Source organism: Orcinus orca, chromosome 2 (assembly GCF_937001465.1).
Source record: "Orcinus orca chromosome 2, mOrcOrc1.1, whole genome shotgun sequence".
Classification (NCBI taxonomy): domain Eukaryota; kingdom Metazoa; phylum Chordata; class Mammalia; order Artiodactyla; family Delphinidae; genus Orcinus; species Orcinus orca.
Window position 1 is genome coordinate 90,299,897 of NC_064560.1, and position 25,218 is coordinate 90,325,114.

The following is a 25,218-nucleotide window of genomic DNA, read 5'->3' on the forward strand; positions in this document are numbered from 1 at the left end:
GAATAGGAGAAATTATTTGCAAATGAAGCAACTGACAAAGGATTCATCTCCAAATTTATAAGCAGCTCATGCAGCTTAATAACAAAAAAACAAACAACCCAATCCAAAAATGGGCAGAAGACCTAAATAGACATTTCTTCAAAGAAGATATACAGAGTGCCAACAAACACATGAAAGAATGCTCAACATCATTAATCATTAGAGAAATGCAAATCAAAACTACAATGAGATATCATCTCACACCAGTCAGCATGGCCATCATCAAAAAATCTAGAAACAATAAATGCTGGAGAGGGTGTGGAGAAAAGGGAACCATCTTGCATTGTTGGTGGGAATGTAAATTGATACAGCCACTGTGGAGAACAGTATGGAGGTTCCTTATAAAACTACAAATAGAACTACCATATGACCCAGCAATCCCACTACTGGGCATACACCCTGAGAAAACCATAATTCAAAAAGAGTCATGTACCAAAATGTTCATTGCAGCTCTATTTACCATAGCCCGGAGATGGAAACAACCTAAGTGTCCATCATCGGATGAATGGATAAAGAAGATGTGGCACATATATACAATGGAATATTACTCAGCCATAAAAAGAAACAAAATTGAGCTATTTGTAATGAGGTGGATGGACCTAGAGTCTGTCATACAGAGTGAAGTAAGTCAGAAAGACAGAGACAAATACTGTATGCTAACACATATATATGGAATTTAAGGGAAAAAAATGTCATGAAGAATCTAGGGGTAAGACAGGAATAAAGACACAGACCTACTAGAGAATGGACTTGAGGATATGGGGAGGGGGAAGAGTAAGCTGTGTCAAAGCGAGAGAGAGAGAGGCATGGACATATATACACTACCAAACGTAAGGTAGATAGCTAGTGGGAAGCAGCCACATAGCACAGGGAGATCAGCTCGGTGCTTTGTGACCGCCTGGAGGGGTGGGATAGGGAGGGTGGGAGGGAGGGAGACGCATGAGGGAAGAGATATGGGAACATATTTATATATATAACTGATTAATTTTGTTGTAAAGCAGAAACTAACACACCATTGTAAAGCAATTATACTCCAATAAAGATGTTAAAAAAAAAAGAAGATAACATGCAAAAACAAAGATATTGTAGAATTAAGATTATGGAGGACTTTTTAAAATCACCTAAAACATTAAATTGTGTTTTATATTCAATTTAAATACTTTAACATCATTCTTGCATTACCAAAGTAAAAAAAAAAAGATTATTTTAGAAATTTTGGGATATGCAGAAAAGTAGAAACAAAATTTTTAAAATCTGTAAACCCATGACCCATAGAGAATCACTTAGTAACATATTAGTTTATTTTTTTACTTAATATATCTTGAACATTTTCTTGTCATTAAATGTTCTTAAAAGCATGATTTTTAGATTTTATATTCCATTGTATGTATATACTATATATAAATTATAAAAATCATTCCCTATTGTTAAGCACTGGCTTGTTTCCAAGTTTTTCTGCTGCAAACAAAGTTGGGTGAACATTTCTCTGTGTACATTTTTGACCACATTTTGATTTTTCTTAGGATGGATTCCTTGAAGTTGCGTTACTAGGTCAAAAGTTAGACACATTTTTTACATTTAACAGTAGCAAATTTACATACTCCAAGGAGTGTACAAGAGTCTTTTTTTTCATGCAACATAGTCACCTTGGGATATATATATTTTTTAATTCAGTTTTTTTGTCAGTTTCATAGATGGAAGATTGTATCTTATTATAGTTTTAATTTGTATTCCTTTCTACCAAACATTTCTTTTTCCAAATTCTAATAGTGATTTGTATTTCTTTTGTGAACTATCTATCCACATCTATTTCCCTATCATTCTGGGGGATTTTTACTATTTTAATTATTGATTAACTAAAACTTAAAAAAAATTATATTAAAGCTTTTTATAAAATGAGTTTATTATCCCATGACTTATGTGCTTGCTACAGATATTTTCCCCAATTTATTGCTTCCTTTTTTTAACTGAAATTTTTAGTTTGAGATACTTGTAGATTCACATGTAGTTGTCAGAAAGAATGCAGAGAAATTCTGCACACTCTTCACCCAGTTCCCCCAATGGTAAGATCTTGCAAAATTATAGTAAAATATCATAACCAGGATATTAACATTGATACGGTCAATAAGCAGAACATTTCTATCACCACAAAGATCCTTCATGTTGCCTTTTTTATAGTCATGCTTTCCTCCTGACCCCAGACCCTCCTTAACCCCCTGACAAGCATGATTGTGTTCTCCATTTCTATAATTTCATCTTTTAGGAATTTTGTATAAGTGGAATCATTCAATATGTAAATGTTTGGGATTGTCTAATTTCACTCAGCATAATTCTCTGTAGATTCATCCCAGTTGTTGTATCAATAGCTCCCTCCTTTTCATTGCTGAGTAGTATTTCATGATACAGATGTACCAGAGCTTAACCATTCCACCCATTCTAGGACATGTGGGTAGTTTCTAGTTTTTGGCTATTATGATAAAACTGTATAAGAATTCCTGTATAGGTTTCTATGTAAACATAAGTCTTCATTTCCCTGGGATAAATACCCAGGAGTGCAATAACTAGATTGTAGGGAAATTGCATGTTTAGTTTTCAAAGAAACTCTCTCTTTTCTAGAGAGGCCATTCCATTTTACATTCCCACCAGTAATATGTAAATGATCCAGTTTCTCCTCATCCTTGCCAGCCTTGGTGTTGTCACAATTTTTTTTTTTTTTAATTTTAGAAATTCTGCTGGTTGTGTAGTGGTAGCTTATGGTGGATTTAATTTGCATTTCCCTAATGGTTAATGATGTTAAACATCTTTCCAGGGACTTCTCTGGTGGTCCAGCAGTAAAGACTCTGCACTCCCAATGCAGGGGGCCCAGGTTCGATCCCTGGTTGGGGAACTAAGATCCCACATACCACAACTAAGCCCGCCTGCCACAACTACTGAGTCCGCGCACCACAACGAAGAGCTCGCGTGCCACAATGGAGACCCAGCACAGCCACAATTAAAAAAATGTTTTTTCCATGTGCCTATCTGCCATCACTACATCCTTTTTTTGGTGAAATGTCACTTCATGTATTTTGTCTGTTTTCTTGTTAGATTCTTTCTTCTTATTTTCTTTTCCTTTCTTTCTTCTTTTTTTTTAAACTGTTGAATTTTGAGAGTTCTTTATGCATACTAGTTACTAGTCTTTTGTCACATACGTGGTTTGCAAATACTGTCTGCCCCTCTTAACATTCTCTTTTCATCCTCTTAACATGGTCTTTTGCAGAGCGCAAGTTTTTAATTTTAATGAAGTCCAGTTAATCCTTTTATGGATGATGCCTTTGGTGTCAAGACTAAGAACTCTGTGTTTAGCACTATATGTGGAAGATTTTCTCCTATGTTTTTACCTAAAAGTTTTATAGTTTTACATTTTACTTTTAAGTCCATGATCCATTTTGAGTTAATTTTTATATAAGGTGTGAGGCTAAGGTTGAGGGTTTGTTTGTTTTTAACCTATGAATGTCCAATTACTCCAGCACCATATTTTGAGAAGTCTGTCTTTCCTCCATTGAATTGCTTTTGCACCTTTGTAAAAAAAAATCAATTAGGCATATATGTGGAGATCTATTTCTACCTATCTATCTATCTATCTATCTATCTATTTCTGGATACTCTATTCTATTGATCTAGTGTTTATCCTTCTGCCAATAGCACACAGTCTTGATTACTGTAGCTACTTAATAAATCTTGAAATTAAGTAGATGAATTACTTCCATTTTTTCTTATTTAAAATTGTTTTAGTTATTCTAGCTTCTTTACCTTTCCATATAAATTTTATAAAAACCTTGCCCATGTCTACAAAAAACTCTTTGTGTGATTTTGATAGAAACTGCATTAAACTTATATATCATTTTAGAGATGAGTGGCATCCTTACTGTGCTGAGCCTTCCAATCCATTCACGCAATGTCTCTCCATTTATTTAGATCTTCTTTGATTTCTTTCATTAGTGTTTTGAGTTTTCAGCACACAAGCCCTCTCATGTTTTGTTAGATTTATGCTTAAGTATTTCATTTTTTGAACAATTTAAAATGGTATTTTATTTTAATTTCAGTGTTCACGTGGTCATTACTAGAATATAGAAATATAATTGATTTTGTTATGTGGATCTTGTATCCTGAAAACTTGCTGAACTCACTTATTAGTTTTAGAAGGGTTTTTTGGGTAGATTCTTTGGAATTTTAGGCAGACAATCATATCATTTGCAAATAGTGCCATTTTTGTTTCTTTCCTAAAATCTTTTTTTTTTTTTTTTTTTTTGCGGTACGTGGGCCTCTCACTGCTTCGGCCCCTCCCGCCGCAGAGCACAGGCTCCAGACGCGCAGGCTCAGTGGCCATGGCCCACGGGGCCAGCCGCTCCGCGGCATGCAGGATCCTCCCGGACCAGGGCACAAACCCGCGTCCCCTGCATCGGCAGACGGACTCTCAACCACTGCACCACCAGGGAAGCCCCCTAAAATCTTTATTCCTTTAATTTCCTTTTCCTGCCTTAATGCTCTGACTAGAACTTCCTGCAGTATGTTGATGAAAGTGGAAATACTTGCCTTGTTCCTGAAATTTGGGAGAAAGAATTTGGTCTTTCTCCAGTAAGTAAAATGTTAGCTGTAGATTTTTTTCTATCAAATTGAGGAAGTTCCCTTCTGTTCCTTTTTTTCTAAGAGTCTTTATCAAGAATGGATGTTGAATTCTGTCAAATGCTTTTTCTGAAATGACTGATATGACTGAGTGATTTTTCTCCTTTAGACTGTTAAAGTGGATTACAGTAATTGATCTTCAAATGTTGAATCAACCTTGCATCCTGGGAATAATCTCCACTTTGTTATAGTGTATAGTTCTTTTTGTATAGTGCTGAATTCTATTTTCTAATATTTTGTTAAGGATTTTGCATGTATATTCATGATGAATATTGGTTTGTAGTTTTCTTTTTTGTACTATTTTTATTTGTTTTTGGTATCAGGGGAATACTAGTTTCATAAAGTGAATTGGTAAGTATTCTCTCTTATTTTCTGGAAGAGACTGTGTAGAATTGGTGTTAATTCTTTAAATATTTTGTAGACTTTTCCAGTGAAACCACCTGGGCCTGAAGTTTTCTTTTGGGGGGAGTTTTTATCAGTTTCCTTAATAGTTATAGGGCTAGTTACTCAAGTTATCTGTTTCATCTTAAGTAAGTTATGACAGTTTGTGTTTTTTTAGGAATTGGTCTTTTTTCATCTAAGTTGTCAAGTGTATGTGTGTAGAGTTGTTCTTAGTATTTCCTTATTTTTCTTTTGATCTCTGCAGGGTCTATAGTGATAACCTCAATTTCATTCCTGATATTGGTAATTCATGCCTTCTCTCATTTTTGCTTTGCCTTCCTAGTTTTGTCAATTTTATCAATCTTTTCAAAGAACCAGCTCTTTGTTTCATTGATTTTTTTCTATAGATTTTTCTGTTTTCAATTTCATTGATTTCTCTTCTTGTCCATATTATTTCCTTTCGTCTTCTTGCATTGAGTTTATTTTACTCTCTTTCTAGGTTCTTGAGGTTCTTGAGAGCTTAGATTGTTGATCTGGGATTTTTCCCTCTTTTCTAGTGTATGCATTTAGTGCTAAAATTTCCCTCTCAGCACTGCTCTAACTGCATTCCACAAATTTCTATATAATTTATTTTTATTTGAATTCAGTTCAATGTATTTTAAAAAATTTTTATCTAGGTAAAGTCAATTTACAATATTATGTTAGTTTCAGGTGTACAGCAAAGTGATTCAGTTATATATATTTTTTCAGATTATTTTCCATTATAGGTTATTACAAGGTATTGAATATAGTTCCCTGTGCTATACAGTAAATCCTTGTTGCTTATCTGTTTTATATATAGTAGTTTGTATCTGTTAATCCCATAATCCTAATTTATCCCTACCACCCCTTCTTTCCCCTTTGGTAACCATAAGTTAGTTTTCTACACCTGTGCTGTACAATGTATTTTTTATTTCTCTTGTGACATCTTCTTTGATCCATGAATTTTTTGTTAGTAGTGTGCTGTTTAGCTTCTAATCGTTTAAAAATCTCAGTTATCTTTTTGTTATTGATATCTAGTTTGATTCCATTGTGTTCAAAGAAGAAACTCTTCATGATTTTAATTCTTAAATTTGTTGAGGCTTGTTTTATGGCCCAGGATATGGTCTATCCTCGCATATCTTGGTATATTCTGTTAGGGCTTCGAAGGAATGTGTAATTTTGTTGTTTTTGGGTGGAACGTCCTAAAAATGTCAATGAAATCCTGTCAGTTGTTGTTTTCCTCTTTATCCTCGCTGATCTTCTGTCTAGCTCTATCTCTTGTTGAGAAAGGAGTATTGAAGTCTTCAACTCCAAGTGTGGATTTGTCTATTTCTCCTCTCAGCTCTATCAGGTTTTTTGTTTGTTTGTTTGTTTTAGCTCTATCAGGTTTTGCTTCATATATTTTGCAGCTTTGTTGTTGGTATATATACATTTAGGATTGTTACACTTTCTTGGTAGATAGGTCCCATTATCACTGTGTAATGTCCCTCTTTGTCCCTGGTAAAATTGTTTGCTCTGAAGTCTACTTTATCTGATATTAATATAGCCACTCCTGCTTTCTTTTGATTGCTATCTGCATGGGAGTTATATTTTCTAAAGAGCTTCTTTAAAATGGAAAATAGATGATGAGAATTCTAGTTACATACTTTTTAAAAATGGAGTAAACTTTTAGTTTTCCATAGTGAAAAGAACCCGAAATTGCAAAGACCAAGCAGCATTGCTGAATTTACTCCCCATGCGCTCTCTTGTGGGTGAACAAATTAATAAAAAAAAAAGAAATGAATTCTAGTAACTTTGATATGCCTGATTCAAAGCTGACTTATACCAATCCTTGTAGAATTTATGCCAAAGAACAGAACTACAGTCAGAGGTCTTCTGCTAATTTGTATTTTATGGTGATGATTCTCCCAACCTCTAGAATTTTGCTGGATTCCCCCAGGCCTCACATTCACAAAAGATCTTAAATATAAAATTTTAATATTTTTTCCAAATGAAACCATACATATAACCACAGAGGCATGCAAACAAAACTGAAAGAGGCTTATCCAGGAAGTTTAAACTTGTGGTCCATTACTGGACCACATTGCTGATTCTGTGTTGTGAATTAATATTTTTATGAATTCTGTAATTATCTTCTATTAGCACAATTATAGTAAATTTTATTATTTCTGATTTTTTTGTATTAAAATGGCCAATTTTTAAAATGTAGATATTTAAAATATGCTTTAATACTTGTGGCCCCATTCGGACACTTCTTCATTTTATGAAGAAATGGCCCCATTCAGACATTTCTTCATTTAACTTACCAGGAATCCTAAAAAATGGCATTAACAGAGTTCTCTTTTGATGGCTCTGGTGAGTCCTGAGTCCTTTGAGTATAGTATGCCCTGATCTAGGATGACTGGATTCATATTAGCTGATTATCTAGGCTTTTATCTACAAAGAAACAGAGCCCAGGTATTTTTCCCCTTGTGTTGGAACAGCACCCTGGAAGAATCAACACTAGAAGTGTTGCTTTCTACCCACCCTCATGAAACATCAGGCTGGGATGCTGATCTACCAATTCAAATAAACCATTTAACAAAACTAAAATGTATCACATCTTGTCCTTTATGTCTGTAATAGCAGGCAGATTCCCAAACTAAATACAAATACAGAGTAGACATTTTATCACCTTTTCTGGAAAGCCAAAAGCTTTCTCAAAATCCACTTGAAAGCTGATGCCACGACTGTGTAATATAAATACAGGCCAAGGACCAAGTTCCAGTCCTTCAAGATGGGATATTTTTTGGTGAATCTAGATATTTAAAAAATTCATATCCTCCAAATTATAGAGGATAGTGGAAAATGTCAGGAGAGTTAATGGCCTTACTAAATTGAACACTGTCATGAGTTAAAAGACAAAAAGAGGGCTTCCCTGGTGGCGCAGTGGTTGGGAGTCCACCTGCCGATGCAGGGGACACGGGTTCGTGTCCCGGTTCGGGAAGATCCCACATGCCACGGAGCAACTAAGCCCATGCAACACAACTACTGAGCTTGCGCTCTAGAGCCTGTGAGCCACAACTACTGAAACCCACGCACCTAGAGCCCATGCTTCGCAACAAGAGAAGCCACCACAATGAGAAGGCTGTGCACCACAACAAAGAGTAGCCCTTGCTTACCACAATTAGAGCAAGCCTGTGCACAGCAACGAAGACCCAACTCAGCCATAAATAAATAAATAAAATCTATTAAAGAAAAAGAGAAAGGTGGAATTATGTGTGGGTTATATGTTACCATCTTCATATTGGCATGGTCTGGCAGAGCCATATATAGGTGTTATGATGGGATTCAAGCCTTGAAATCATGATATTTGTGATCAGGATTAATGGAGGTTTTCATCTGTTATCCATTGCTACTTTAAAAACAATAAAACAGAATCCTTCTGAGGCTTAAAAGATAAATATTAAAAGAGCAAATGGGTACAGAAATCTCATTAACTGATTACTTAGGATCACTTCTCTCAAACCACTGACATATTAATTTGAAGCAAAGTTTAAATTGTTTTGTTATGGTTTAAATAAGTAATACACTCACATGGGTCAAAAATCAAACAAAGAGCTGTGCAATAAGAATAAAATACCTAGGATCAAACCTACCTAAGGAGACAAAAGAACTGTACTCCGAAAATTATAAGACATTGATGAAAGAAATTGAAGATGACACAAACAGATGGAAAGATATACCATGTTCTTGGATTGGAAGAATCAATCTTGTTAAAATGACCATATAACCTAAAGCAATCTACAGATTTAATGCAATCCCTATCAAATTACCAATGGCATTTTCCCCAGAACTAGAATAATTTTAAATTTTGTGTGGAAACACAAAAGACTCTGAATAGCCAAAACAATCCTGAGAAAAAAAGAACAGAGCTGGAGGAATCACGCTCTGGGACTTCCGACTATACTACAAAGCTACAGTCATTAAAGAGTATGGTACTGGCACAAAAACAGACACAGATCAATGGAACAGGATAGAAAGCCCAGAAATAAACCCACACACCTATGGTCAATTAATCTACAACAAAAGAGGCAAGAATATACAATGGAGAAAAGACAGTCTCTTCGATAAGTGGTGCTGGGGAAACTGGACAGCTACATGTAAAAGAATGAAATTAGAACATTCTCTAACACTATATACAAAAATAAACTCAAAACAGATTAAAGACCTAAATGTAAGACAGGATATTATAAAATTCCTAGGGGAAAACAAAGGCAGAACACTCTTTGACATAAACTGCAGCAATAGTTTTTTGGATCCATCTCCTAGAGTAAAAGCAAGAATAAACAAATGGGGCCTAATTAGACTTAAAAGTTTTTGCACAGCAAAGGAAACAATCAACAAAATGAAAAGAAAACCTATAGAATGGGAGAAAATATTTGCAAATGATGAGACTGACAAGGGAGGGAATAATTTCCAAAGTATCCAAACACCTCATACAGCTCAATAAAAATAAAAAATGGGCAGAACCTAAGTAGACGTTTCTCCAAAGTGGATATACAGATGGCCAACAGGCATGTGAAAAGATGTTCAATATTGCAAATTATTAGAGAAGTGTAAATCAAAACTACAATGAGGTATCACCTCACACCAGTCAGAATGGCCATCATCAAAAAGACTACAAATAGGACTTCCGGGAAGATGTCGGAAGAGTAAGACGCAGAGATCACCTTCCTCCCCACAGATACACCAGAAATACATCTACACGTGAAACAACTCCTACAGAACACCTACTGAACGCTGGCAGAAGACCTCGCAAAAGGCAAGAAACCCCCCACGTACCTGAGTAGGGCAAAAGAAAAAAGAATAAACAGAGACAAAAGGATAGGGACGGGACTGCACCAGTGGGAGGGAGCTGTGAAGGAGGAAAGGTATCCACACACTAGGAAGCCCCTTCACGGGCGGAGACTGTGGGTGGCATAGGGGGAAGCTTCGGAGCCACGGAGGAGAGTGCAGCAACAGGGGTGCAGAGGACAAAGCGGAGAGATTCCCGCACAGAGGATCAGGGCCAACCGGCAGTCACCAGCCCGAGAGGCTTGTCTGCTCACCCGCCAGGGCGGGCGGGGCTGGGAGCTGAGGCTCGGGCTTCGGTCGGAGCGCCGGGAGAGAACTGGGGTTGGCGGCGTGAACACAGCCTGCAGGGGGTTAGTGCGCCACGGCTAGCCGGGACGGAGTCCGGGGAAAAGTCTGGACCTGTCGAAGAGGCAAGAGACTTTTTCTTCCTTCTTTGTTTCCTGGTGCGCGAGGAGAGGGGATTAAGAGCACTGCTTAAAGGAGCTCCAGAGACGGGAGCAAGCCGCGGCTAAAAGCCGCGGACCCCAGAGACGGGCATGAGACGCTAAGGCTGCTGCTGTCGCCACCAAGAAGCCTGTGTGCAAGCACAGGTCACTATCCACGCCCTCCTTCCGGGGAGCCTGTGCAGCCCGCCACTGCCAGGGTCCCGGGATCCAGGGACAACTCCCCCGGGAGAGCGCACGGTGTGCCTCGGGCTGGTGCCAACATCACGCCGGCCTCTGCCGCCGCAGGACCGCCCCGCATCTTGCCCCTCCCTCCCCCCGGCCTGAGAGAGCCAGAGCCCCCCGAATCAGAGGCTCCTTTAACCCCGTCCTGTCTGAGCGAAAAACAGACGCCCTCCAGCGACCTACACGCAGAGGCGGCGCCAAATCCAAAACTGAGGCCCTGGGATCTGTGAGAACAAAGAAGAGAAAGGGAAATCTCTCCCAGCAGCCTCAGAAGCAGCGGATTAAAGCTCCACAATCAACTTGATGTACCCTGCATCTGTGGAATACATGAATAGACAACGAATCATCCCAAATTAAGGATGTGGACTTTGAGAGAAAGATTTATGATTTTTTCCCCTTTTCCTCTTTTTGTGAGTGTGTATCTGTATGCCACTGTGTAAGATTTTGTCTGTATAGCTTTGCTTACACCATTTGTCCTAGGGTTCTATCCATCCTTTTTTTAAATATTTTTTTCTTAATAATTATTTTTTATTTCAATAACTTTATTTTATTCTACTTTATCTTCTTTCTTTCTTTTTTCTTTCCTTCCTTCCCTCCTTTAGAAAACGAATCATCCCAAATTGAGGAGGTGCACTTTGAGAGAAAGATTAATGATTTTTTCCACTTTTCCTCTTTTTGTGAGTGTGTATGTGTATGTTTCCGTGTGAGATTTTGTCTGTATAGCTTTGCTTCCACCATTTGTCCTAGGGTTCTATCCATCCGTTTTGTTTTTGTTTTTTAATTTTTTCTTTTTTTCTATTAGTAACTATTTTATTTTAACAACTTTATTATATTTTATCTTACCTTATCTTCTTTCTTTCTTTTTTTCCCTCCTTCCCTTCTTCCTTCCTTCCTCCCTGCCTCCTTTCTTTCTTTCTACTAATTCTTTCTTTCTACTTTTTCTCCCTTATATTCTGAGCCATGTGGACGAAAGGCTCTTAGTGCTGCAGCCAGGAGTCACTGCTGTGCCTCTGAGGTGGGACAGCCAACTTCAGGACACTGGTCCACAAGAGACCTCCCAGCTCCACAAAATATCAAACAGCGAAAATCTCCCAGAGATCTCCATCTCAACACCAGCACCCGGGTTCACTCAACGACCAGCAAGCTACAGTGCTGGACATCCTATGCCAGACAACTAGCAAGTCAGGAACACAACCCCACCCATTAACAGAGAGGCTGCCTAAAATCATAATAAGTCCACAGACACCCCAAAACACACCACCAGACATGGACCTGCCCACCAGAGAGAGAAGATCCAGCCTCATCCACCAGAACACAGGCACTAGTCCCCTCCACCAGGAAGCCTACACAACCTGCTGAACCAAACTTAGCCACTGGGGACAGACACCAAAAACAACAGGAACTACGAACCTGCAGCCTGCAAAAAGGAGACCTCAAACACAGTAAGATAAGCAAAATGAGAAGACAGAAAAACACACAGCAGATGAAGGAGCAAGATAAAAACCCACCAGACCTAACAAATGAAGAGGAAATAGGAAGTCTACCTGTAAAAGAATTCAGAATAATGATAGTAAAGATGATCCAAAATCTTGGAAATAGAATAGACAAAATGCAAGAAACATTTAATAAGGACCTAGAAGAACTAAAGATGAAACAAACAACAATGAACAACACAATAAATGAAATGAAAAATACTCTAGAAGGGATCAATAGCAGAATAACTGAGGCAGAAGAACGGATAAGTGACCTGGAAGATAAAATAGTGGAAATAACTACTGCAGAGCAGAATAAAGAAAAAAGAATGAAAAGAACTGAGGACAGTCTCAGAGACCTCTGGGACAACATTAAATGCATCAACATTCGAATTATAGGGGTTCCAGAAGAAGAGAAAAAGAAAGGGACTGAGAAAATATTTGAAGAGGTTATAGTTGAAAACTTCCCTAATATAGGAAAGGAAATAGTTAATCAAGTCCAGGAAACACAGAGAGTCCCATTCAGGATAAATCCAAGGAGAAATACGCCAAGACACATATTAATCAAACTGCCAAAAATTAAATACAAAGAAAACATATTAAAAGCAGCAAGGGAAAAACAACAAATAACACACAAGGGAATCCCCATAAGGTTAACAGCTGATCTTTCAGCAGAAACTCTGCAAGCCAGAAGGGACTGGCAGGACATATTTAAAGGGATGAAGGAAAAAAACCTGCAACCAAGATTACTCTACGCAGCAAGGATCTCATTGAGATTTGATGGAGAAATTAAAAGCTTTACAGACAAGCAAAAGCTGAGAGAGTTCAGCACCACCAAACCAGCTTTACAACAAATGCTAAAGGAACTTCTCTAGGCAGGAAACACAAGAGAAGGAAAAGACCTACAATAACGAACACAAAACAATTAAGAAAATGGGAATAGGAACATACATATCAATAATTACCTTAAATGTAAATGGACTAAATGCCCCCACCAAAAGACACAGATTGGCTGAATGGATACAAAAACAAGACCCATATATAAGCTGTCTACAAGAGACCCATTTCAGACCTAGAGACACATACAGACTGAAAGTAAGGGGATGGAAAAAGATATTCCATGCAAATGGAAACCAAAAGAAAGCTGGAGTAGCAATTCTCATATCAGACAAAATAGACTTTAAAATAAAGACTATTACAAGAGACAAAGAAGGACACTACATAATGATCAAGGGATCAATCCAAGAAGAAGATATAACAATTGTAAATATTTATGCACCCAACATAGTAGCAGCTCAATACATAAGGCAAATACTAACAGCCATAAAAGGGGAAATCGACAGTAACACATTCATAGTAGGGGACTTTAACACCCCACTTTCACCAATGGACAGATCATCCAAAATGAAAATAAATAAGGAAACACAAGCTTTAAATGATACATTAAACAAGATGGACTTAATTGATATTTATACAACATTCCATCCAAAAACAACAGAATACACATTTTTCTCAAGTGCTCATGGAACATTCTCCAGGATAGATCATATCTTGGGTCACAAATCAAGCCTTGGTAAATTTAAGAAAATTGAAATCGTATCAAGTATCTTTTCCGACCACAACGCTATGAGACTAGGTATCAATTACAGGAAAAGATCTGTAAAAATACAAACACATAGAGGCTAAACAATACACTACTTAATAACGAAGTGATCACTGAAGAAATCAAAGAGGAAATTAAAAAATACCTAAAAACAACTGACAATGGAGACACAATGACCCAAAATCTATGGGATGCAGCAACAGCAGTTCTAAGAGGGAAGTTATAGCTATACAAGTGTACCTTAAGAAACAAGAAACATCTCAAAATAAAGAACCTAACCTTACACCTAAAGCAATTAGAGAAAGAAGAACAAAAATCCCCCAAAGTTAGCAGAAGGAAAGAAATCATAAAAATCAGATCAGAAATAAATGAAAAAGAAATGAAGGAAAAGATAGCAAAGATCAATAAAACTAAAAGCTGGTTCTTTGAGAAGATAAACAAAATTGATAAACCATTAGCCAGACTCATCAAGAAAAAAAGGGAGAAGACTCAAATCAATAGAATTAGAAATGAAAAAGGAGAAGTAAAAACTGACACTGCAGAAATACAAGAGACCATGAGAGACTACTTACAAACAACTCTATGCCAATAAAACGGACAACCTGGAAGAAATGGACAAATTCTTAGAAATGCACAACCTGCCAAGACTGAATCAGGAAGAAATAGAAAATATGAACAGACCAATCACGAGCACTGAAATTGAAACTGTGATTAAAAATCTTCCAACAAACAAAAGCCCAGGACCAGACGGCTTCACAGGCGAATTCTATCAAACATTTAGAGAAGAGCTAACACCTATCCTTCTCAAACTCTTCCAAAATATAGCAAAGGGAGGAACACTCCCAAACTCATTCTACGAGGCCACCATCACCCTGACACCAAAACCAGACAAGGATGTCACAAAGAAAGAAAACTATAGGTCAATATCACTGATGAAAATAGATGCAAAAATCCTCAACAAAATACTAGAAAACAGAATCCAACAGCACATGAAACGGATACACCAGGATACACCAGGATCAAGTGGGGTTTATTCCAGGAATGCAAGGAGTCTTCAATATACACAAATCAATCAACATGATACACCATATTAACAAATTGAAGGAGAATATCCATATGATCATCTGAATAGATACAGAGAAAGCTTTTGACAAAATTCAACACCCATTTATGATAAAAACTCTGCAGAAAGTAGGCATAGAGGGAACTTTCCTCAACATAATAAAGGCCATATATGACAAACCCACAGCCAACATCGTCCTCAATGGTGAAAAACTGAAACCATTTCCACTAAGATCAGGAACAAGACAAGGTTTCCCACTCCCACCACTCTTATTCAACATAGTTTTGGAAGTTTTAGCCACAGCAATCAGAGAAGAAAAGGAAATAAAAGGAATACAAATTGGAAAAGAAGAAGTAAAGCTGTCACTGTTTGCAGATGACATGATACTATACATAGAGAATCCTAAAGATGCTACCAGAAAACTACTAGAGCTAATCAATGAATATGGTAAAGTTGCAGGATACAAAATTAATGCACAGAAATCTCTGGCATTCCTATACACTAATGATGAAAAATCTGAAAGTGAAATCAAGAAAACACTCCCATTTACCATTGCAGCAAAAAGAATAAATATCTAGGAATAAACCTACCTAAGGAGACAAAAGACCTGTATGCAGAAAATTATAAGACACTGATGAAAGAAATTAAAGATGATACAAACAGATGCGGAGATATACCATGTTCTTGGATTGGAAGAATCAACACTGTGAAAATGACTATACTACCCAAAGCAATCTATAGATTCAGTGCAATCCCTATCAAACTACCACTGGCATTTTTCACAGAACTAGAACAATGAATGTCACAATTTGTATGGAAACACAAAAGACCCCAGATAGCCAAAGCAATCTTGAGAATGAAAAATGGAGCTGGAGGAATCAGGTTCCCTGACTTCAGACTATACTACAAAGCTACAGTAATGAAGACAGTATGGTACTGGCACAAAAACAGAAAGATAGATCAGTGGAACAGGATAGAAAACCCAGAGTTAAACCCATGCATATATGGTCACCTTATCTTTGATAAAGGAGGCAGGAATGTACAGTGGAGAAAGGACAGCCTCTTCAATAAGTGGTGCTGGGAAAACTGGACAGGTACATGTAAAAGAATGAAATTAGGGCTTCCCTGGTGGCTCAGTGGCTGAGAGTCCACCTGCCAATGCAGGGGACACGGTTTCGTGCCCCAGTCCAGGAAGATCCCACATGCCGTGGAGTGGCTGGGTCCGTGAGCCATGGCCGCTGAGCCTGCGCATCCAGAGCCCGTGCTCCGCAACGGGAGAGGCCACCATAGTGAGAGGCCCGCGTACCCCAAAAAATAAAAAAAAATAATAAATAAAAAAAGTATGAATTTAGATCACTCCCTAACACCATACACAAAAATAAGCTCAAAATGGATTAAAGACCTAAAAGTAAGGCCAGAATCTATCAAACTCTTAGACGAAAACATAGGCAGAACACTCTATGACATAAATCACAGCAAGGTTCTTTTTGACCCACCTCCTAGAGAAATGGAAATAAAAACAAAAATTAAAAAATAGGACCTAATGAAACTTCAAAGCTTTTGCACAGCAAGGAAACCATAAACAAGACCAAAAGACAACCCTCAGAATGGGAGAAAATATTTGCAAATGAAGCAGCTGACAAAGGATTAATCTCCAAAATTTATATGCAGCTCATGCAGCTCAATAACAAAAAAACAACCCAATCCAAAAATGGGCAGAAGACCTAAATAGACATTTCTCTAAAGAAGATATACAGACTGCCAACAAACACATGAAAGAATGCTCAACATCATTAATCATTAGAGAAATGCAAATGAAAACCACAATGAGATACCATCTCATACCAGTCAGAATGGCCATAATCAAAAAATCTAGAAACAATAAATGCTGGAGAGGGTGTGGAGAAAAGGGAACCATCTTGCACTGTTGGTGGGAATGTAAATTGATATACCCACTGTGGAGAACAGTATGGAGGTTCCTTAAAAATCTACAAAGTGAATTACCAAATGATCCAGCAATCCCACTACTGGGCATATACCCTGAGAAAACCATAATTCAAAAAGATTCATGTACCAAAATGTTCATTGCAGCTCTCTTTACGATAGCCCAGAGATGGAAACAATCTAAGTGTCCATCATCGGATGAATGGATAAAGAAGATGTGGCACATATATACAATGGAATATTACTCAGCCATAAAAAGAAACAAAATTGAGCTATTTGTTATGAGGTGGATAGACCTAGAGTCTGTCATACAAAGTGAAGTAAGTCAGAAAGACAGAGACAAATACTGTATGCTAACACATATATATGGAATTTAAGGAAAAAAATGTCATGAAGAACCTAGGGGTAAGACAGGAATAAAGACACAGACCTACTAGAGAATGGACTTGAGGATATGGGGAGGGGGAAGGGTAAGCTGTGAGAAAGGGAGAGAGAGGCATGGACATTTATACACTACCAAACGTAAGGTAGATAGCTAGTGGGAAGCAGCCGCATAGCACAGCGAGATCAGCTTGGTGCTTTGTGACCGCCTGGGGGGGTGGGATAGGGAGGGTGGGAGGGAGGGAGAAGCAAGAGGGAAGAGATATGGGAACATATGTATACGTATAACTTATTCACTTTGTTATAAAGCAGAAACTAACACACCATTGTAAAGCAATTATACTCCAATAAAGATTTAAAAAAAAGAAAACACCTAAATTAGACCTACACTACTTGAGGAGACAGCTTCTAATTCTGGCAAATCCTGAATCACATGAATTAAGAAATTGAATCATGATAAAATAAAAGATAAAGTCCAGGTCTTCCCTGGTGGCGCAGTGGTTGGGAGTCCGCCTGCCGATGCAGGGGACGCGGGTTCGTGCCCCGGTCCAGGAAGATCCCACATGCCTCGGAGCAGCTGGGCCCGGCTGGGCCCGTGAGCCGTGGCCGATGGGCCTGCGCGTCCGGAGCCTGTGCTCCGCAACGGGAGAGGCCGCGGCAGTGAGAGGCCCGCATACCACAAAAAAAAAAAAAAAAAAGATAAAGTCCAAGTTTGACAACGCAAAAAAAAAAAAAAAGACTACAAATAATAAATGCTGGAGAGGGTGTGAAGAAAAGCAAACCCTCCTACATTGTCAGTGAGAATGTAAATTGGTGCAGCCACTATGGAGACCAGCACATAGGTTCCTTAAAAAACTAAAAATAGAGTTACCATGTGATCCAGCAATCCCATTCCTGAGCATATATCTGGAAAAGACAAAAACTCTAATTTGAAAAGACACATGCATATGTATAATAGATAACTAATAATAAGGACCTACTGTATAGCACAGGGAACTCTACTCAATACTCTGTAATGGCTTTCACAGGAAAAGAATCTAAAAAAGAGTGGATATATGTATAACTGATTCAGTTTGCTGTACACCTGAAACTAACACATTGTAAATCAACTATACTCCAATAAAAATTTTAAAAAAGAAAAAGACACATACACCCCAATGTTCATAGCAGCACTATTTACAATAGCCAGCACATGGAAGCAACCTAAATGTCCATCAACAGCTACATGGATAAAGAAGATGTGGCATATATGCACAATGAAATATTACTCAGCCATAAAAAAGGAATGAAATAACGCTATTTGCAGCAACATGGATGAACCTAGAGATTACCATACTAAGTGAAGTAAGTCAGAAGGGAAAGACAAATATCATACAATATCACTTATATGTGGACTCTAAAAAAATGATACAAATGAACTCATTTACAATACAGAAATAGACTCACAGACATAGAAAACAAATTTATGGTTACCAAAGGGGAAAGAGGAGAAGGGATAAATTGGGAGTTTGAGATTAACAGACACAAACTACTATAATAAAATAGATGAACAACAAGGACTTGCTGTATAGTACAGGGAACTGTATTCAATATCTTGTAATAACCTATAATGGAAAAGAATCTGAAAAATATATATATTGGGCTGGCCAAAAAGTACCTTCAGTTTTTAACTAAAAATAAAAGACACATTTTTCATTTTCACCAAGAACTTTGTTGAAGAATATATTCAACCATTTTGTTCCACTACCTTCTCCCATTTTTCAGGCAACTTCATAATTCCATCTTCCCCCAAATTTTTATCTTTTTGAGCAAAGAACTGTTCCAGATGCCCTTTACAGTCTTCCAGGGAATTGAAATTTTTTCCATTAAGAGAATTTTGTAAAGACCTAAATAAATGGAAATCCAAAGGTGCAATGTCTGGTGAATACAGCAGATGAATCAGAACTTCCCAGCCAAGCTCTAACAGTTTTTGCCTGGTCATCAAAGAAACATGCGGTCTTGGGTTATCCTGATGCAAGATTCTGCATTTTCTGTTGACTAATTCCGGACGTTTTCGTCGAGTGCTGCTTTCAGTTGGTCTAATTGGGAGTAGTACTTGTTGGAATTAATCATTTGGTTTTCTGGAAGAAGCCCATAATAGAGGACTCCCTTCCAATCCCACCATACACACAACATCACCTTCTTTGGATGAAGACCGGCCTTTGGTGTAGTTGGTGGTGTTTCATTTTGCTTGCACCACGATGTTTTCCATTCCACATTGTTGTACAGTACCCACTTTTCATCACCTGTCACAATTTGTTTTTAAAACACAACGTTTTCATTACATTTCAGTAGAGAATCGCATGCAGAAATATGGTCAAGGTTTTTTTCGCTTAACTTCTGTGGAAACCAAACATCAAATTGATTCACATAACCAAGCTGTTGCAAATGATTTTCAGTGCTTGATTTGGATATTTTGAGTATGTCGGCTATCTCCCGCCTGGTATAACATTGGTTGTTCTCAGTTAATGTCTTGATTTGATCGCTATCAATTTCAACTGGTCTACCCGACCGTGGAGAATCATCCAGTGCAAAATCTCCAGCACAAAACTTTGCAAACCGCTTTTGACATGTTCGGTCAGTCACAGCACCTTCTGCATACACTGCACAAATCTTCTTTTGCGTTTCAGTTGTGTTTTTACCTTTCTTGAAATAATAAAGCATGATATGCTGAAAATGTTGCTTTTTTCTTCCATCTTCAATAGTAAAATGGCTACACAAAAATTCACCAATTTTGATGTCTTCTTTTAAATGCACACTGATATGACAGCTGTCACATACAATCTAACAAAATTGTTTCGAATGAAGTTAAAGACAACTAAGTGCTACTAGAGCCATCTTACAGAAAAAACCGTATGAACATTTTGGCCAACACTATATATATATATATATATATATATATATATATATATATATATATATATATATATATATATAACTGAATCACTTTGTTTTACACCTGAAACAAACACATTATAAATCAACTATACCTCAATAAAATAAGTAAATAAAATTAAATTAAAATTTTTAAGGGCTTCCCTGGTGGCACAGTGGTTCAGAATCTGCCTGCCAATGCAGGGGACACAGGTTTGAGCCATGGTCTGGGAAGATCCCACATGCCGCGGAGCAACTAGGCCCGTGAGCCACAAATACTGAGCCTGCGCGTCTGGAGCCTGTGCTCTGCAACAAGAGAGGCCACGACAGTGAGAGGTCCGCGCACCGTGATTGAGAGTGGCCCCCGCTTGCCGCAACTAGAGAAAGCCTTCGCACACAAACGAATACCCAAGAGCGCTGCTTAAAGGAGTTCCAGAGACGGGCGTTAGCCGCGGCTAGAAGCGCGGACCCCAGAGACGGGCAGTAGACGCTAAGGCTGCTGCTGCCGCCACCAAGAAGCCTGTGTGCGAGCACAGGTCACTATCCACACCTCCCCTACGGGGAGCCTGTGCAGCCCGCCACTGCCAGGTTACCAGGATCTAGGGACAACTTCCCCGGGACAATGCACGGCGAGCCTCAGGCTGGTGCAACGTCACTCAGGCCTCTGCCACCGCAGGCTCGCCCTGCACTCCGTACCCCTCCCTCCCCCACTGGCCTGAGTGAGCCAGAGTCCCCGAATCAGCGGCTCCTTTAACCCCGTCCTGTCCCAGCTAAGAACAGACGCCCTCCAGCAACCTACACGCAGAGGCGGCGCCAAATCCAAAGCTGAGCCCCTGGGATCTGTGAGAACAAAGAAGAGAAAGGGAAATCTCTCCCAGCAGCCTCAGAAGCAGCGGATTAAAGCTCCACAATCAACTTGATGTACCCTGCATCTGTGGAATACCTGAATAGACAACGAATCATCCCAAATTGAGGAGGTGGACTTTGAGAGCAAGATTTATGACTTCTTCCCCTTTTCCTCTTTTTGTGAGTGTGTATGTGTATGCTTCTGTATGAGATTTTGTCTGTATAGCTTTGCTTCCACCATTTGTCCCAAGGTTCTATCCGTCTATTTTTTTGTTTTGTTTTTTAATTTTTTTCTTAATAATTATTTTTTAATTTAATAACTTTATTATATTTATTTTATTTTACTTTATCTTCTTCCTTCCTTCCTTTCTTTCTTTCTTTCTTCCTACTTCTACTAATTCTTTCTCTCTACTTTTTCTCCCTTTTATTCTGAGCCGGGTGGATGAAAGGCTCTTGGTGCTGCAGCCAGGAGTCAGTGCTATGCCTCTGAGGTGGGAGAGCCAACATCAGCACACTGGTCCACAAGAGACCTCCCAGCTCCACATAATATCAAACGGCAAAAATCTCCCAGAGATCTCCATCTCAACGCCAGCACCCAGCTTCACTCAACGACTGGCAAGCTACAGTGATGGACACCCTATGCCAAACAACTAGCAAAACAGGAACACAACCCCACCCATTAACAGAGAGGCTGCCTAAAATCATAATAAGTCCACAGACACCCCAAAACACACCACCAGACGTGGACCTGCCCACCAGAAAGACAACATTCAGCCTCATCCATCAGAACACAGGCACTAGTCCCCTCCACCAGGAAGCCTACACAACCCACTGAACCAACCTTAGCCACTGGGGACAGACACCAAAAACAACGGGAACTACGAACCTGCGGCCTGCAAAAAGGAGACCTCAAACACAGTAAGATAAGCAAAATGAGAAGACAGAAAAACACACAGCAGATGAAGGAGCAAGATAAAAACCCACCAGACCTAACAAATGAAGAGGAAATAGGAAGTCTACCTGTAAAAGAATTCAGAATAATGATAGTAAAGATGATCCAAAATCTTGGAAATAGAATAGACAAAATGCAAAAAACATTTAACAAGGACCTAGAAGAACTAAAGATGAAACAAACAACAATGAACAACACAACAACTGAAATGAAAAATACTCTAGATGGGATCAATAGCAGAATAACTGAGGCAGAAGAATGGATAAGTGACCTGGAAGATAAAATAATGGAAATAACTACTGCAGAGCAGAACACAGAAAAAAGAATGAAAAGAACTGAGGACAGTCTCAAGACCTCTGGGACAACATTAAATGCACCAACATTCAATTTATAGGTGTTCCAGAAGAAGAAGAGGAAAAGAAAGGGACTGAGAAAATATTTGAAGAGATTATAGTTGAAAACTTCCCTAATATAGAAAGAAAATAGTTAATCAAGTCCAGGAAACACAGAGAGTCCCATTCAGGATAAATCCAAGGAGAAATACGCCAAGACACATATTAATCAAACTGCCAAAAATTAAATACAAAGAAAGCATATTAAAAGCAGCAAGGGAAAAACAACAAATAACACACAAGGGAATCCCCATAAGGTTAACAGCTGATCTTTCAGCAGAAACTCTGCAAGCCAGAAGGGACTGGCAGGACATATTTAAAGGGATGAAGGAGAAAAACCTGCAACCAAGATTACTCTATCCAGCAAGGATTTCATTCAGATTTGATGGAGAAATTAAAACCTTTACAGACAAGCAAAAGCTGAGAGAGTTCAGTACCACCAAACCAGCTTTACAACAAATGCTAAAGGAACTTCTCTAGGCAGGAAACACAAGAGAAGGAAAAGACCTACAATAACGAACGCAAAACAATTAAGAAAATGGGAATAGGAACATATATATCGATAATTACCTTAAATGTAAATGGACTATATGCTCCCACCAAAAGACACAGATTGGCTGAATGGATTCAAAAACAAGACCCATATATAAGCTGTCTACAAGAGACCCACTTCAGACCTAGAGACACATACAGACTGAAAGTAAGGGGATGGAAAAAGATATTCCATGCAAATGCAAACCAAAAGAATGCTGGAGTAGCAATTCTCATATCAGACCAAATAGACTTTAAAATAAAGACTATTACAAGAGACAAAGAAGGAAACTACACAATGATCAAGCGATCGATCCAAGAAGAAGATATAACAATTGTAAATATTTATGCACCCAACATAGTAGCAGCTCAATACATAAGGCAAATACTAGCAGCCATAAAAGGGGAAATCGACTGTAACACATTCATAGTAGGGTACTTTAACACCACACTTTCACCAATGGACAGATTATCCAAAATGAAAATAAATAAGGAAACACAAGCTTTAAATTATACATTAAACAAGATAGACTTAATTGATATTTATACGACATTCCATCCAAAAACAACAGAATACACATTTTTCTCAAGTGCTCATGGAACATTCTCCAGGATAGATCATATCTTAGGTCACAAATCAAGCCTTGGTAAATTTAAGAAAATTGAAATTGTATCAAGTATCTTTTCTGACCACAACGCTATGAGACTAGATATCAATTACAGGAAAAGATCTGTAAAAAAATACAAAAAAAAAAAAAAAGAAAGAAAGAAACGAAGACCCAACACAGCCATAAATAAATAAATAAATATTTTAAAAGGTGTGCAATAAAAACTTTTGCATCCTCCAATTACTCATTTCCTATGTGCTACCCTACTGATGATACACTTGCATCACTTTTTAAATTACTTCTAAGATATTTTTCAAAAAGGAATATATCATAACTACCCCCCTTCTTTACACAAAAGGTAGCATTAAGAGCATGATCTCTGAAGCCAGATTGCCCATGTTTAAACCCCAGTTCTTCCACAAATTAGCTGTGACTTTAAGCAAGTTTCATAACCTCTTAGTGCCTCGATTTCCTCACCTGTATAATAAGGTTGTCTCATATGGTTATTTGAGGATTAGATGAGCAAATATATGTATGAAGCCCTTAGGACAGGGCCTGGCACACAGTGAGCCACCTATATGTGACATGTGGTGCTGTCACCATAAGGAGGTGTGGTATCAGAAGTCCAAGTGCATGAGCTCTGGAGTGAGACTGCCCAAGATCAAATCTTACTTCCTTACATGTGAAATGTAGAAAATAATAGTACTTACCCTCACAGGGTCGTTGTGAGATTGAAATGGACAGTGCCTCATACTGGGTAAGCATGGCTGTATTTCCTCAGGTCCAAAATGCCACGTATGTAAGACACATCATTATTTTATGGACTAGGAAAGAAAAAAACATCCAATTAAATTATGACATGCCTTTGACTATAACACATCCTCATTTCAAGTACGTCACAAAGTGAAAAAATGCACATCTTAGAATTGATGAAATATGGGATACAAGTGTTAGCTATTACACTCTTATTTTCACTTAAAAATACATCTTGGATATCATTCTGTATTGGTGCAAAGAGAGCCTCTCCTTTTTTTTTTTAAAGTGGCTATATAGTAATCCATTGTGTGGTTGAGCCATAAATTATTTAACTGGTCTCCTATTAGTTTCCAGTCTATTGCTGTTACAAACAATACCGCAATGAATAACCTTGCAGACGTGTCATTTTGCAAGCCTGCTAGTCTATCTGTAGGATAAATTTCCAGAACTGGCATTGCTGGGTCAAAGAGCACACGTATTTGAAATTTTGGCAGGTATTCTAAGCTCCAGTTTAAATGGTCAGTCTAATCTCACAAATTCTCACTCTAGAAAGCGATCTTACAGAAATTCTAGCACAAGTTGCAAAGACATATGGAATAACTATAGCAAGAATGTGTGACGTGGAGACATAGTGCAAAGAGCTCTACAATATAAACTCATCTAAGCCTCGCAGTCCTATGAGGTGGGGCTAATTCTCCCCGTTTTACAGTTACGGAGACTGGACACAGAGGGGAAAGCTGCAGAAAGAGGATTGCACCCAGGCAGCCTGTTTCTAGTCTGTGCTCTTAGCATGATACAAATATACTCTTTTGAAATTGTAAAAAAAAAAAAAAAAAATTGAGAAGCCTGAATGTTCCGAAGTGAGTTAGTTAATATTATTATCGGGGCGGGGGGGGATAACTTAGGAGTTTGGGATTAACGAATACACACTACTACTCATAAAACAGGTAACCAACAAGGACCTACTGTATAGCACAGGGAACTATACTCAGTATTTTATAATAACCTACAAGTGAAAAGAATCTGAAGAAGAATATATATATATACGTATCTGAAGCACTTTGCTGTACACCTAAAACTAACACAACATTGTAAATCAACTATACTTCAATAAAATATATATATGTATTGTTATAAATCTACACTG

General features: G+C 38.1%; 1 long non-coding RNA gene across 1 annotated transcript in view; it reads right to left on the reverse strand.

The window, feature by feature from the left end:
* Positions 1-25,218, reverse strand: part of LOC117203822 (uncharacterized) — a 65,448-nt gene that overhangs the window by 17,061 nt on the left and 23,169 nt on the right. Inside the window, exon 4 of the long non-coding RNA XR_004486729.2 lies at positions 24,026-24,139. This is a non-coding gene — a long non-coding RNA (uncharacterized LOC117203822). The remainder of the gene's footprint in view (positions 1-24,025; positions 24,140-25,218) is intronic.